Here is a 14,883-nt window from a genome sequence, read left to right on the forward strand (position 1 = left end):
GCCAGAAAGAAAAAAGCTGAACTGGGAGGTGACCAGTGTGCAAACAAGAAAGACTCAACGCAAACAGAGATTTAAATTCAACAAAACTATATATAGGCTATATATAGAACTATATAAAACCATATTTCTAGAAAATAAAGTATTTCAAATGTGGAGATGCCATAGGGAAATGTAAAAGCATAATAATAATAGAGATTATTTTTTTAATTAAAATTGAGTACAAAAACAAAAAAAAAAAAAAACCTAGACATAGAAAAAGAAAAGATAAAAAAATATTTCGTAATACCATAGACTATATATTACATGGACTGCCAACACTAAGGAAACTAAGCATAAGTTCCATTCACCGAGGCGTCCTTGGTTGCGTGGTAAATTGACTTCCCGTAGAATTTGTTACTATATAAAGAAACTATTCCCGAAGATTTTTACCATCAATTTTACAGCAAATCATAAATGGAAACTTAATTGTCATATACGATGTTACAGAGGTAAGTGTTCACAAATCAATTTGTGACTTAGATCTATGACTATAAAGCTTTGTAACTGATGTTCTTAGCCAATATAGATAATTAGCCAAGCCTGTATTTCGTGTATTCTTGTTTACGACATTAATTGTCTGCTAATTGGTGCTGCCAGTTTGGATTATTTGTTTTTCTTTTTTTTTTCATCACATTTGATAATTATTATCATTATTTTTACAATGTATATTTTAAATGTGATAAGCGATTTACTGAAAGAGTCAATACATTTCTGAGAGTGTCATTTATTAATTTTGTATATAATGGGTGATATAGGCCTAAGTTAAGTCTGTGAATGAGTCAGTCTAAATAAAATAACAATATAGTGAGTCAATAATTTTAACCCTACAATCTTACATCTTTACCAACTTTTGTTCAGATCTACAAATATTTTTTTTATTCAATTTGATTTTAATTTCAAGATAATGTGCATTTTTATCTATAGTAATGGAAAATCAACCATAAAAAAAAAATCAACGATGTATGTATGACTAACTGAAAAATCTGCATAAAAATTTCGGCCTTCAAGTTTTTAGTGTTGTTTTTTTTTAACTAACTAGAATCCCAAATAACATCCAATTCTTCTAAAAGCTATAAAAAAGATCTGATATTGTTTCGAATATATTCGCCCAATAAAATTTTAGAATCATTAGGCTCTACTTCACTAGAAAGTAATTGTACACATAAACATGTAGATTCGACTTTCACCCAGATGTAGTGACCTATGGCTATAAACTTTATCTACAAATACGAACTTACACACAACACACTACTACACTACTATATATATATATATACATACATATATATATATATATATATATATATATATATATATATATATATATATATATATAATAGAACAAAAAACACTATTTATGTAAATGCCCATTTTTAAGTTTGTAAAATAATAATTTGTTTTTATAAAAATCTGGCTATGCCTATAGTACTCTTAACAAAATTATGACTAAAAATATTATGAACGTCGAGTCTCTAGATTCATCATCTTTGTGTGTCTGATAAACCCAGAGAATGAAGATATAGAATCTATATAGGCCCCCTATTATATAGAATCTAGCTCTAGTTGACTCTAGACTAGATCTAGGATAATTTCAAGTCTAGATGTTCAGCTTCATCTTACCTTGATCATGATGATTAATTTTAATCTGACTTCCTGACTTGTTAACTTAAACTTCGTCTTACTTAGCCCTTAGGCGCCTTAGCCTTAGCTTCTTCATATGTGAATCATGAATGGAAGTGCTTGGCTCACAGTGTCACAGATCGTTCTTTAAACTATTTGAAGATCTACTTTAGCTTTACTAACGACTCTAATCTATATCTAGTTTATATCTATATTTTATATGATAATAATAGACCTAGACTCTTATCCTTATAATAAAGACAAAGTTATAAGATCTAGAATCTGTATCTAGATCTATTCCCATTTGTGATTTATACACTACAGATTTAATGTTTCTGATGAGCAATACTACTATCTACAGCCATGCCCATTAACATAGGCCCTACTCATGTACTAGATCTAGCTCTTTTGATCACAACTCATATCTTGCCTAGATATAAACAACTGTACTAGATTGGACTAGACATTCTAATCGTTTCTATTTTCGTTTTTCTCACATATTCTAGTAGGCAATAGGTACCAAATTGTGCTATTTATTCACTGTAGATCTAGATCTTAACTTTTCTCTTAACTACCAAAGAAGTACACAAAGGATGTTGAAAGGTACCCAAAGGGCTCTTATTGCTACCATTCAATGTGTGGAATCAAGTATTTACCCAGATACTGCCACAATATGCTCTTATTGTTTTCAAAGGAGTTTTCACACAGTGCCAGAAGCTGTATAAATACATTTAACAGTAAGTTTTTAAGTAATTAATCATTTATTTTTAAACGTTTTGTAAGTCTATTTTAATTGTAAGAATCCATGTGCTATTTTATTTAAAGCTAACTTATAGGTGAATATTTACACAATATTGTTGTTATGTTGTAAATAAAACATATTATATTCCCTCCAGCCTGTGCAGGGTATTTCTAAAGTGATAATTTTCTCATGCAGGCCAATACCACTCTTTTGTTATCTAAGGTGTTTTCCTTCAAATTATACTTTCTTGCATAAGAATTAAATATATTATGCAACAATTCTCAATTAGAAGTACAGATTAACCAGTTATCTTGGTGGAAAAGGATGTCAGATGAGTTGAGAAAATGCTTAAAGAAAGTCTTTACATAATTCTTTGAACTAAGTCACTATAAATATTTTGGAGATTTTTTAAATTTAATTAGAATTTTATTATTGCTCACATTAAAAGCAATTGTTCTTTTCTTTTCCGCAGATGTATATTTCAAGAAGAAATGATGCTTTCTCATTTCTAAGAGTTTATCAATAGGATGAATGCCACAAAACTCACTTGTTATGCCAGAAACTCTTCCTACGAAACTTCCAGTAAGTAAAAAAAAAAAAGTAAAGTTTCCCTTTCAGACCTTGTGATCGATAGGGCAGATGATGTAAAGATCATCTGTTTCTGACCATTCTGTTGCCTATGGTTAACGAGGGTGTCATGTGGCCAGCACAGTGACCAACCGCCATTACTTTCCCCAACTAATGTCAGGTACCCATTAGAGCTGAGTGGACTCAGACTCAAATTAAAAATTCCAGTCTACACCAGGATTTGAACCCCGGTCCCCGGTTCGGAAGCCAAGCGTTTTACCGCTAAGCCACCAGGCCTCCTTCCAGTAAGTAGGGCAGCTTAAAATTTAATACTTTTATCTTAGTGCAAAAAGAATAAAAGCTGTCTTCAAATTCTCCCTTTAAATTTGCAAAGATATGTTTATAATTTAATGTATGCAGTAAAAAATTATGTTTCAATCACTCAGTACAATATTCAATGACTCTCTTTATTTGGGTTACCTCAGCATGCTTGTGCAGAAAATTTCCTGAATTTTTTTAAAAATCTGTTCCCTTCACTTTCAAGTGCATTTAATCATTCATTAAATTTTCATAATATTACTGAATATAATGTCAACGATTAAATATTGTTATTATTATACTATTCCTTTTTTTTTGTAATATTTTAGTTTCATAATATGTTCCCATAGCATTTTTTGTGTAAAACCTCTAATATACTTTACTATACTCCTAATATACTTTTTAAGGAACTGTTTTGTTAGATGTTTTCAGAATTGATTTTATCCGTAAAGGACTTGAACATATGGAAGTTTGGTACTATATGAAACTAAGATTGAATTGGTGACTTGTTATGAATTTAATGTATGTTGTTTCTATTCCATCAACAGTACTAGAATTTGTCCAGTGCCTGTGATCCTCTGAGTTGAAGGAGAATGTGCTCCATAATACCTACTAGGAGCTTGCTGATAGCTGGAAGTTCATGAATACTATGTTGTCCTTGATTTGATGATTCTGAAAACTACCATTTCTGAAGACTTGAGCATTATTTCTATAATTTAAAAAAATCTTTTCAGGAAATATTGTGTTTATAATATTAAGAAAGGGAAGATAATATTGTTCTTACTAATATTATTGACTTATTAAAATAGAAAGCACATCATTACCAATATTCACTTGTCAATAAATGTTAGCATTATTCAATTTTTAGTTACATGTTCAAACTATTAAATTTTATTATTTAAATTATAGCAACTTTCTCTTTCAGTCCAGCTTATGAAACATTCCTGTAAAAAGTCTATAATAATAAGTTAATGCCGATGTAGTATTGTTCAGACACTTACAAGTTTAATCATCTATACTTCACAAAAAAAAAGTGTTTGAATGGTTTTCATTTGTTTGTACATCAAATATGTATTAATATAATTATCATTTTTAGATGAAACATTAAATACTGAAGATGACCATCTCAATTTCTGATGTAGGCCTATTCTCATTTCATGAAATAAACAAAATATTATCTGAAATTTCATCCCTTCTTGGTAACTGTAACTGGCTTCATAAAAAAATGGAGTGATGACTGGGTTGACTATACATTTTTGTATAAATAATGCATCAATGAATGTAGCTTATACTGTTCTTTTCCTCATCTTGAAATGTGTGGACTGATAATTAGTTGTTGCATGATACTCTAAATGACAAATATCTTCTACTCATTACAATAGCATATTTCCATGCTGTTTGGCTAAGTGGAAGCAGATAAAATTTGTTCCTCTATTAGCTGTAAAATCTCGAAATTCATGAGCAGCTGAGAAAAAAAGAAAAGAAATTCAAACTAGTTTAGACATGTTATAAATATATATATTTGCTAATTAAAAAATGTAAGACTACTTTATGTTACAACAATGGACAGCATCTTTAAAGTTGATTTCAATGCAATCACAAGAAATAATTTTTTCTCTACAATTAGGCCTGCTTTAATGATTTTTTTTTTATGTAAATAAATTTTATGCATAGGATTAAATATAACATGTACTTAAGGAGATTTTTTACCTATTATTTCACAATTACAAGTAATTTAAAGTGATACATGTATTGATAACACACTGTTATTGGAGAAAGTAAAAAAAAATCTCACTTGTAGTAGATCCCTTTCAATTTGAAAGTTAGTGACAATCAAATCAGTTTTTTGGAAGTAGTATGCTCCTTAAGTAAAAAAAAAACAAAAACAACGAAAAATGCATTATAAAAAGTTTTCGCTTTAAATAAAATTTCTCTTGGGTGACTTGAGTAGAAAGTAATAGAAATATGAACTTCATTTAGCAATATGCTCACACTAAGCAGAAGTGGTTTTTACTAGTGAAAATTGTCTGTCCAAGTAAGCTATTAAAACTACTGTTAGCTTCACATGATATGAACTGTAAAGTTTGACAGTTCTTCCTCTAAGACTTTTAGGTACCGGTATTATCTATCAAGAGCAGGGTAAAACATGGATGGGTTTTGGCCATCAACACTATTCGGAATTGTTTCGTCTGTACTCTCATAGCGCCTTGGAAGATGGAGTAGGCCCTATATATCCACAGTAGATCGGATGGAAGGCTTCTTAAACTGGCTTGGCCAAAACGAGGAAACTACATAACCAGTAGGCTAACACAGACTAAAAACCTAGGTGTTATAATAAATGAAAAACTGTCATGGAATCCTCATATTGATGAAACTACAAAAAAATCAAACAAAGCATTAGGATTTATTAAAAGAAATTTCTATAAATCAAATAAGAACATAAAACTAAAATGTTATTTAACCTTGGTTAGGCCAATAATAGAATATGCATCCTCTGTTTGGGACCCCTCAACTCAAGAAAACATTAAGAAACTAGAACAGACACAAAATAGAGCAGTGCGATTCATAACAAACGAATATTCACATTTGACTAGAGTAACACCTTTAGTAAAATCACTAAATTTAGAAAGCCTTCAGGACAGAAGGCTCAAAAGTAAAGTAGCAATAATACATAAAACACTGAACCATAATCTTCAAATACAAAAACAAAATTTAATAAAATACTCTGAAAGACACAAAGATAAAGGCACATTCCTCGTCCCATATGCTAGGACAAATTTGTACAAATACTCCTTCTTCCCTAGTGCTATTAGAGCATGGAATGGGTTGCCTGAGCTAGCCAGGAAAACCAGTGACTTGGCAGAATTTAAGTCATTGGTTAATATGCATGACTAAATGCATGACGCGTAGGACGTAATCATCTTCTTTTTTGAAGTAACGTCTGTATTATATAAGATAAGAAGATAAGATATATATATGCTATGCTCTCACAAGAACCTCAATTCAATCAATGTCGTAAACAAGAAAATACACGAAATACAGGCTTGGCTAATTAGTCTATATTGGCTAAGAAAATCAGCTATAAAGTTTTACAGTTATAGATCTAAGTCAGAAATTGATTTGTGCACACTTACCTCTGTAACATCTTCTTTAACAATTCAGTTTCCATTCATGATTTGCTGTAAAAGTGGTGGTAAAAATCTTCGAGAATGGTTTCTTTATACGTAAAAAAAAATCTACCGGAAGTCAATTTACCACGCAACCAAGGACGCCTCCGTGAACGGGACTTGTTTATTGAAAAATATAGGCTTAGTGCGTAGAGTTGGCAGTCCATGTAATATATAGTCTATGGTAATACTAAGAATGTGTGTCATTTCACAGAAACTGTATGTGTGTTTAATGAAAAGTATATGTGCGATTATTATTAATATTCAGTATCTAAAAGTATATATGTGTTCCCCTGGTTTCTGCAAAGCATCTGTTGTATAGTGTGTATCAAAGTATTGAGCAATACCAATTATTGAATCTGCAAATGATTTGTTAACGAAACTAGCAAAAAGGTTCTCAGAAAATGAAAAAAAAAAACTGTCTGTAATAATTTCATAAAATAAAAAAGCATTTAAAAAAATTTTGTTTTTGGAAAAATACAATACCTCATTTCTACAACTATAATGTCAGAAGGCTCGTCTTCGAGTCGGAAAATTAATGACAAGTGTCACTTGCTATTTCTCAGGAGAAATGACTTTGACAGACTTCTAGGCTATAAACACACTTTTGTTTTCAATTAAGACTTTCCATTAATTGGGTACGTGACAAGGGCGGCTGTGTGGTTTCTATTAAAAATGGCATTGTCATAAATTTGAGAAGTCGAATAACTTATTATTTTATTTTAAGACTGTGACAGATAGAAAGACACATGTACATAGAGAATGACAGAAAGAAAGATATAAGTATACATAGAAACTGAGAAAGATAGAGAGAGATAAAAGGAGAGACTGCGACAGATAGGAAAACACATGTACATAGAGACTGAAAGATAGAAAGGCACATGCATATAGAGATTGTGACAGGTAGAAAGACACATGCATATAGCGATTGTGACAGGTAGAAAGACACATGCATATAGAGATTGTGACAGGTAGAAAGATACATGTACATAGAGATTGTGACAGATAGAAAGACACATGTACATAGAGATTGTGACAGGTAGAAAGACACATGCATATAGAGATTGTGACAGGTAGAAAGACACATGTACATAGAGATTGTGACAGGTAGAAAGACACATGTACATAGAGATTGTGACAGGTAGAAAGACACATGCATATAGAGATTGTGACAGGTAGAAAGACACATGTACATAGAGATTGTGACAGGTAGAAAGACACATGTACATAGAGATTGTGACAGGTAGAAAGACACATGTACATAGAGATTGTGACAGGTAGAAAGACACATGTACATAGAGATTGTGACAGGTAGAAAGACACATGTACATAGAGATTGTGACAGGTAGAAAGACACATGTACATAGAGATTGTGACAGGTAGAAAGACACATGTACATAGAGATTGTGACAGGTAGAAAGACACATGTACATAGAGATTGTGACAGGTAGAAAGACACATGTACATAGAGATTGTGACAGATAGAAAGACACATGTACATAGAGATTGTGACAGGTAGAAAGACACATGCATATAGAGATTGTGACAGAAAGATATAAGTACAGAGACGCTATGAAATATAGAAAGATACATATACAGAATGACCGTGACATAGAGAGACACATGTACAGGGAGACTGCGACGGAGAGACACGGATATACAGAGAGACAGCACTAGATAGAGAGACATGGATATACAGAGAGACAGCGCTAGATAGAGAGACGCATATAAACAGATTCAACAGAGGTGGAGACAAAATAAGACAACCCTAGAGACATTGAGAAAGACGCACCACAACAATGTTAAGACCCTCTAGAGTCTAGACACATTGAGAAAGACGCACCACGAAAGAGAAGCAGACTTCTACAGCCTACAATTTAAGACCTTCTAGAGACATTGAGAAGTAGACTTCTAAAGCCTACAACTTAAGACCCTCTTATCTTCCATTATGACTTTCTTTAAATAGCTTGTTAGAGAATTATTTGTTTTGGGCCCTTGCCAGATTACCGGCAATTTATTGCTAGTCTAATATGTTACGGCTTGAAGGTCATTCTAACCGTTCATAACCTTCTTACCTCCTGTTATGAAACGGGACCATCGCATCAGGTTACGCTCCAGTGACTTTGTGTTCTTTGGCCCATACCAAGAAAGACACCCTTCCTCTCTCTCTCTCTCTCTCATCTCTCTCGTAGTTCCTTTTGGTATCAACCCCCCCCCCCCCACCCAAACCACCCTTTTCCCCCATTGTATTTAACGTTGTTGGTATTTCTCGTCTATTACATCAGAATCTAAAAATAGATAATTTATTGACCAGTGTTTCAACCTGCGCAGATCGCAGCGTGAGTTTAGAAGTAGGTCACAAGCGATTATTGCATTTGTGACTTTGAATTATTGGAGTCTGTCATTGGCGTGATTGTGGCATGGGGAAAAACAAGGGGGAAAATCTGTTATTATAAATATAGGTCATGACCAAGCGAAGCCACGTCATTCTCTCCCAGTGAAAGCTATATATAGAAATGACGTGAAGCCTCTAGTCTTTGATTGGCCAAGCTTTCGTTCTATTCAAACAATGTGTATCGGACGAAAATGTAGGAAAGTTGGCAATGTAAATTTGTGGGACTTTTGAGTATCAGAGAGAAAGAGAGAGAGAAAGAAGGGGGCGGAGAGAGAGAGGAGAGAGAGAAATGGGGAGAGAGAGAGTGGGTGTAATACATATAATTTTGAGAAAAAATAAGCTAAACAACAAAGACACATCCACTCAGATACACTAGGATTATTTCAATAAAAGAATTGATTTATTACACTTTTTTATCCAGGGAAAACAGAGCAGGTGAACTACTTGATTTAATAGACAATTAAAAAAAAAAAAACTTTGTAAAATTAAAATGAAAAAAAAATTTCTTCAATTTTATTTCCAAAAAAAAAAAAGAAAAGTAGAACAGCTTGTCCAATGCAATGAAGCAAATAGATGACAATTAATTAAAGGCAACGAGTCCGACTATTTCTGAAAGTACACAAATCTATTTTAAGAAAACCTAATTTACTGAGGGAAAATTAGAGGGAAAAAAAGTGATTTGATGGTTTTGTACTTTATGATGGAAGGGGATAGAGAATATTCTCAGAAACTAATCTAAAAAAATAAATTATCAGGGAAACTGTGTTGGATTAAAATATCAATCTGTTTCTGTATTTAAACGAACCTGGACTTATATGTGATTAAACAGTGTGGAGTCACTAAAACAGTGTAGAGGAAGGACTGTGTTAATTTGGTCCTGTTGTTGTAGTGTGAACCAGTGGTTGTTACTGACTGCGTACGAGATATAGGTCTGTGCTAGAGACTTTACATTATTTATATCCCATAATTCATTTCATCACTTCCGCTAGAGTTGTCACATTTAGTCTGTACTGCCAACATCACGTCCATCTTTGAAGTATTTTTATTTTCATCCTACGGTAGATCTAGTTGACTTCCTTCAGTCGTAGAACGACTGTGGCTCATCTAGTAGAACACTTACGTGACTGTAGAGCCCTTTCTCGGGAGGCATTCCGGTCCACATATAACGCAGGTTAAGGTGACATTCTCTTTGGTGGCAGAGGAACCAGACATTTTGAAGATATTTTTTTTTAAACTCTCAGTAAATAAATATTAAGCTTTTACTGTGATGAGCTTTTGCCAGATTTAGCCTTAGGAGTTGGCGAGTGGGGGCAACTCCAAGGCACTGCGCTTTTTGGAGGCTGAGCGATAAAAAATCTTTTGCTCTTTTGTCACCTTCAGCCCTTCGTACAAATATTCGTTGCCGGCCATGATATGACTCTTGTCCAGGGTCCCGGGCTCTACTAAGGCCGCCTCTGCTTCAAAAGAAGTCAAGTCCATTTGTTTAGGACACTGGCCTCCGTTCGTTCTGATTAGAAATGAAATAAAATACCGCCACCTCCACTCAAAAGTTCTGGATCCGCTAGTGGGTAAGAACCCTTTTGGGAAGCATAGAAAAAACTCTCTCTCTCTCTCTCTCTCTCTCACACACACACACACACATACATACACACATACAGATAGTGATACAATTTATTCCACGTGAAATACGAGCAGCTAGCGACTGATTAAAGATTGATAAGTGTTGGTCTACCGACTATATTTGTACAGTAACACACATTTACAGTACAGTAACACACATTTACAGTACAGTAACACACATTTACAGTACAGTAACAGTGGTTTTTTAATTACTCATAAAACGGTAACTTCAGTAATATAGTAACAACAGTAACACATTACCTTCAGTTACACTTCAGTAACACATTACCTTCAGTAACACATTACCTTCAGTTACACTTCAGTAACACATTACATTCAGTAACACATTAACTTCAGTCACACTTCAGTAACACATTACATTCAGTAACACATTAACTTCAGTCACACTTCAGTAACACATTACATTCAGTAACACATTAACTTCAGTCACACTTCAGTAACACATTACTTTCATCAACACATTACCTTCAGTAACACATTACTTTCATCAACACATTACCTTCAGTAACACATTACCTTCATCAACACATTACCTTCAGTAACACATTACCTTCATCAACACATTACTTTCATCAACACATTACCTTCATCAACACATTACCTTCAGTAACACATTACTTTCATCAACACATTACCTTCAGTAACACATTACCTTCAGTAACACATTACTTTCATCAACACATTACCTTCATCAACACATTACCTTCAGTAACACATTACTTTCATCAACACATTACCTTCAGTAACACATTACCTTCAGTAACACATTACTTTCATCAACACAGTAACTGAAGAAACGTTTAGCGACACACTATTTAACTCCAGAATTGTCGTCATTGGAGATTTTCACGACAAACGTGTTGTCCACTAGATAACGACAATTCGTTAACTCCAAAAGTGCTTCAATTTTGTAAGTCATTGACCATTACAATGTGCATGATGGTGTTTGCATATATGATCTATTGTGTTTTCAAGATGAGAGATAATTGACCTTTTTAAAACCTGATATATTGAACACTTTAAAAAAAAAAATACACTGATTTGGACCTACGGCCGTAAAAGTGTGTGTGTGTGTGTGTTTCCATAATTCTTCTAAATGGGATTTTTTTTATTAAGATTGTAAAATGCACGCAATCATGTAAAATATATCTACAGTCCTATTCGGTTAATTGGGGCCACATTGGGACGTAAGCGTTTTGGTCCTAATAATAGGCTGGTCCGATTCTAGTTTATAATAGGATTTGTTTCGTTACTTTAGGATTCGGTCCTAATAAGCGGCTGTCTCCATTAACCGATGGTCTAAGTAACCGGACTGGAATGTATATAAACCTCATCTTGTTCATACTTCCTTGTTACGTTTTATTCAGATCGATCTATAGAATCAATCGCAATAGTCTTAATCGATTGATAGCTACCGTAATGACAATCGACTGACCTGTGTCACAAACTCGCGACTCAATGGTAATCAATAATGAAGTTCTTGCCTTTGATATTAAATCTATATAGTTGTCTGTCTGTCTGTTGTCTGTCTGTTTGGCCAGGTTAAATCTTTGCAAAAATGTGGATGAATTTCTTTTTTCCACTTTTTTTTCTAAGGACTGTTTGAACATTCATTCCTTTGACCTTGATAGGTCTATATGTACTTATTAAGTACCTTGATACGTTTATATGTACTTATTAAGTACCTTGATAGGTTTATATGTACTTATCATATACCTTGATAGGTCTATCTGTACTTATCATGTACCTTGATAGGTCTATATGTACTTATCATGTTCCTTGATAGCTCTATATGTACTTATTAAGTACCTTGATAGGTTTATATGTACTTATCATGTACCTTGATAGGTCTATCTGTACTTATCATGTACCTTGATAGGTCCATCTGTACTTATCACGAATTCAAATTTCATTTAAGTGACTTGTCTATCAAAATACTTACTACACATATCCACTTTGTTCATAACATTAAGTGTTTAGAAGTATGTATTTTTAAAATAATATTTGATGTTTTCATTTACTGAATCTTTGACAGATTTTATATGTGTATTCCATATACGTAGACTTATTCCAGCGTCTTTATCATAGTCTTATTCCATTGTCTCCAGCGTCTCTATTAGTCTTATTCCAGTGTCTCTAGCGTAGGCTTACTAAAGTACCTCTGGCGTAAGCTTACTCCAGTGTCTCTAGCGAAGGCTTATTCAAGTGTCTCTAGCGTAGGCTTATTCGATTGTCTCTAACGTAGGCTTATTAAAGTACCTCTAGTGTAGGCTTATTAAAGTACCTCTAGCGTAGGTTTAGTCCAGTGTCTCTAGTGTAGGCTTATTCCAGTGTCTCTAGCGAAGGCTTACACCGGTGTCTCTAGCGAAGGCTTACTCCAGTGTCTCTAGAAAAGGCTTATTCCAGTGTCTCTAGCGTAGGCTTATTCCAGTGTCTCCAGCAAAGGCTTATTCCAGTGTCTCTAGCTTGGCTTATTTCAGTGTCTCTAGCGTAGGCTTACTCCAGTGTCTCTAGCGAAGGCTTATTCCAGTGTCTCTAGCGTAGGCTTATTCCAGTGTCTCTAGCGTAGGCTTATTCCAGTGTCTCCAGCAAAGGCTTATTCCAGTGTCTCTAGGTTGGCTTATTTCAGTGTCTCTAGCGTAGGCTTACTCCAGTGTCTCTAGCGAAGGCTTATTTCAGTGTCTCTAGCGTAGGCTTACTCCAGTGTCTCTAGCGAAGGCTTATTCCAGTGTCTCTAGCGTAGGCTTATTCCAGTGTCTCCAGCAAAGGCTTATTCCAGTGTCTCTAGGTTGGCTTATTTCAGTGTCTCTAGCGTAGGCTTACTCCAGTGTCTCTAGCGAAGGCTTATTCCAGTGTCTCTAGCGTAGGCTTACTCCAGTGTCTCTAGCGAAGGCTTATTCCAGTGTCTCTAGCGTAGGCTTATTCCAGTGTCTCTAGCGTAGGCTTATTCCAGTGTCTCCAGCAAAGGCTTATTCCAGTGTCTCTAGGTTGGCTTATTTCAGTGTCTCTAGCGTAGGCTTACTCCAGTGTCTCTAGCGAAGGCTTACTCCAGTGTCTCTAGCGAAGGCTTATTCCAGTGTCTCTAGCGTAGCCTTATTTCAGTGTCTCTCACTTACAACGCCCTCTAAGTCAGTAGATATGGAAAAGCATTTGAGAGTCTGTTTTGTTTACTCAAAAGACATCACTCAAAGGAACACGACCATTCTGACGCAAGAAGGAATGTAGACTCTAGAATCGCATTGGCGAAGACGCACTGAAATGTCTTTTTCAAAAAAGATTTTTGGATCGATCTTGTCGTAAACGCCTGACTTAAAAGATGAAACGACGTCACTCCATTTAATAATTTCATCAATCATTGGTAACAATATCGTTTCTACTTGACCAATATTCAAATATGGATTTATAACTACAATTCAAATATAACAATTTTTTTTTGTCTTCGAAAACAAATTGACTTCGTTGAGTAACAATGGCTTACAAACAAGTGTTATTGTTTTTTTAATCTGGACCTAAATTAGAAAAGGCTTTAGAGTTAGTTCTAGCACTAGGTCTGTGGTTACTCTGCGAATTAAAGTGCTAAGGCTGGCCTATTATCGAAGAAGACTCTAAAACTGATCTTGGTTTCGGTTGTGGTGAATAACTGTTGTCCGTGTCAATAAACATTTAGAAACCAATCACCCTGTGGAATCAATCAGACGCTGTTGATGCTGTTGTTGAGGAAACTGTTGATTGACGACCGTAAATTCGAGACATCGTTTCACGCCGGCTCGATTGATTGATTGAGAAATGCGGCTGATTACAGGATAGTTTAAAAATAAACATTAGGGAGATAGCTATTGCACAAGAATAAGGCTAAATGATAGTCCTTTGTTTATCTTGGTAACCTTGATTTCGTTTTGAACTAGGACCAAATATCTCTGTAGGAAGACATGAACTATCAAATGTTTAATAGAACTGTAGGCAGAGCTTTCTCATGTAGTCTAGATTTAAGCAAGCGTAAGATTTGTTGATCTCTCTCTCCATCTATCTATCTATGACTACCTATGACTACCTACCTACCTACCTATCTATCTATCTATCTATCTATCTATCTATCTATCTATCTATCTATCTATCTATCTATCTATCTATCTTTCTATTATCTATCTATCTATCTATCTATCTATCTATCTATCTATCTATCTATCTATCTATCTATCTATCTATTATCTATCTATCTATGACTACCCATGACTACCTGTGACTACCCATGACTACCTGTGACTACCTATGACTATCTATCTATCTATCTATCTATCTATCTATCTATCTATCTATCTATCTATCTATCTATCTATCTATCTATCTATCTATCTATCTATCTATCTATCTATCTATCTATCTATCTATCTATC

General features: G+C 34.2%; 2 long non-coding RNA genes across 4 annotated transcripts; one reads left to right on the forward strand and one right to left on the reverse strand.

The window, feature by feature from the left end:
- The first annotated feature begins 240 nt into the window (after nucleotides 1–240).
- On the forward strand, nucleotides 241–4,276 carry LOC129924743 (uncharacterized). Of its 3 annotated transcripts, none has more exons than XR_008776667.1 (4): nucleotides 241–488; nucleotides 2,206–2,396; nucleotides 2,874–2,983; nucleotides 3,835–4,276. It is a non-coding gene; the product is annotated as an uncharacterized LOC129924743 (long non-coding RNA). The 3 variants fall into 3 exon arrangements; XR_008776668.1 differs by having other exon boundaries at nucleotides 246–488; nucleotides 2,240–2,396; XR_008776666.1 differs by lacking the exon at nucleotides 241–488 and having other exon boundaries at nucleotides 1,422–2,396; nucleotides 3,835–4,242.
- LOC129924744 (uncharacterized) lies at nucleotides 4,270–6,658 on the reverse strand. Its single transcript, XR_008776669.1, has 3 exons — nucleotides 6,421–6,658; nucleotides 5,082–5,149; nucleotides 4,270–4,751 (listed from the first exon to the last, which is right to left on the reverse strand). It is a non-coding gene; the product is annotated as an uncharacterized LOC129924744 (long non-coding RNA).
- Nucleotides 6,659–14,883: the final 8,225 nt, after the last annotated feature.

Source organism: Biomphalaria glabrata, chromosome 2, assembly GCF_947242115.1.
Source record: "Biomphalaria glabrata chromosome 2, xgBioGlab47.1, whole genome shotgun sequence".
In the NCBI taxonomy this organism is placed as follows: Eukaryota; Metazoa; Mollusca; class Gastropoda; family Planorbidae; genus Biomphalaria; species Biomphalaria glabrata.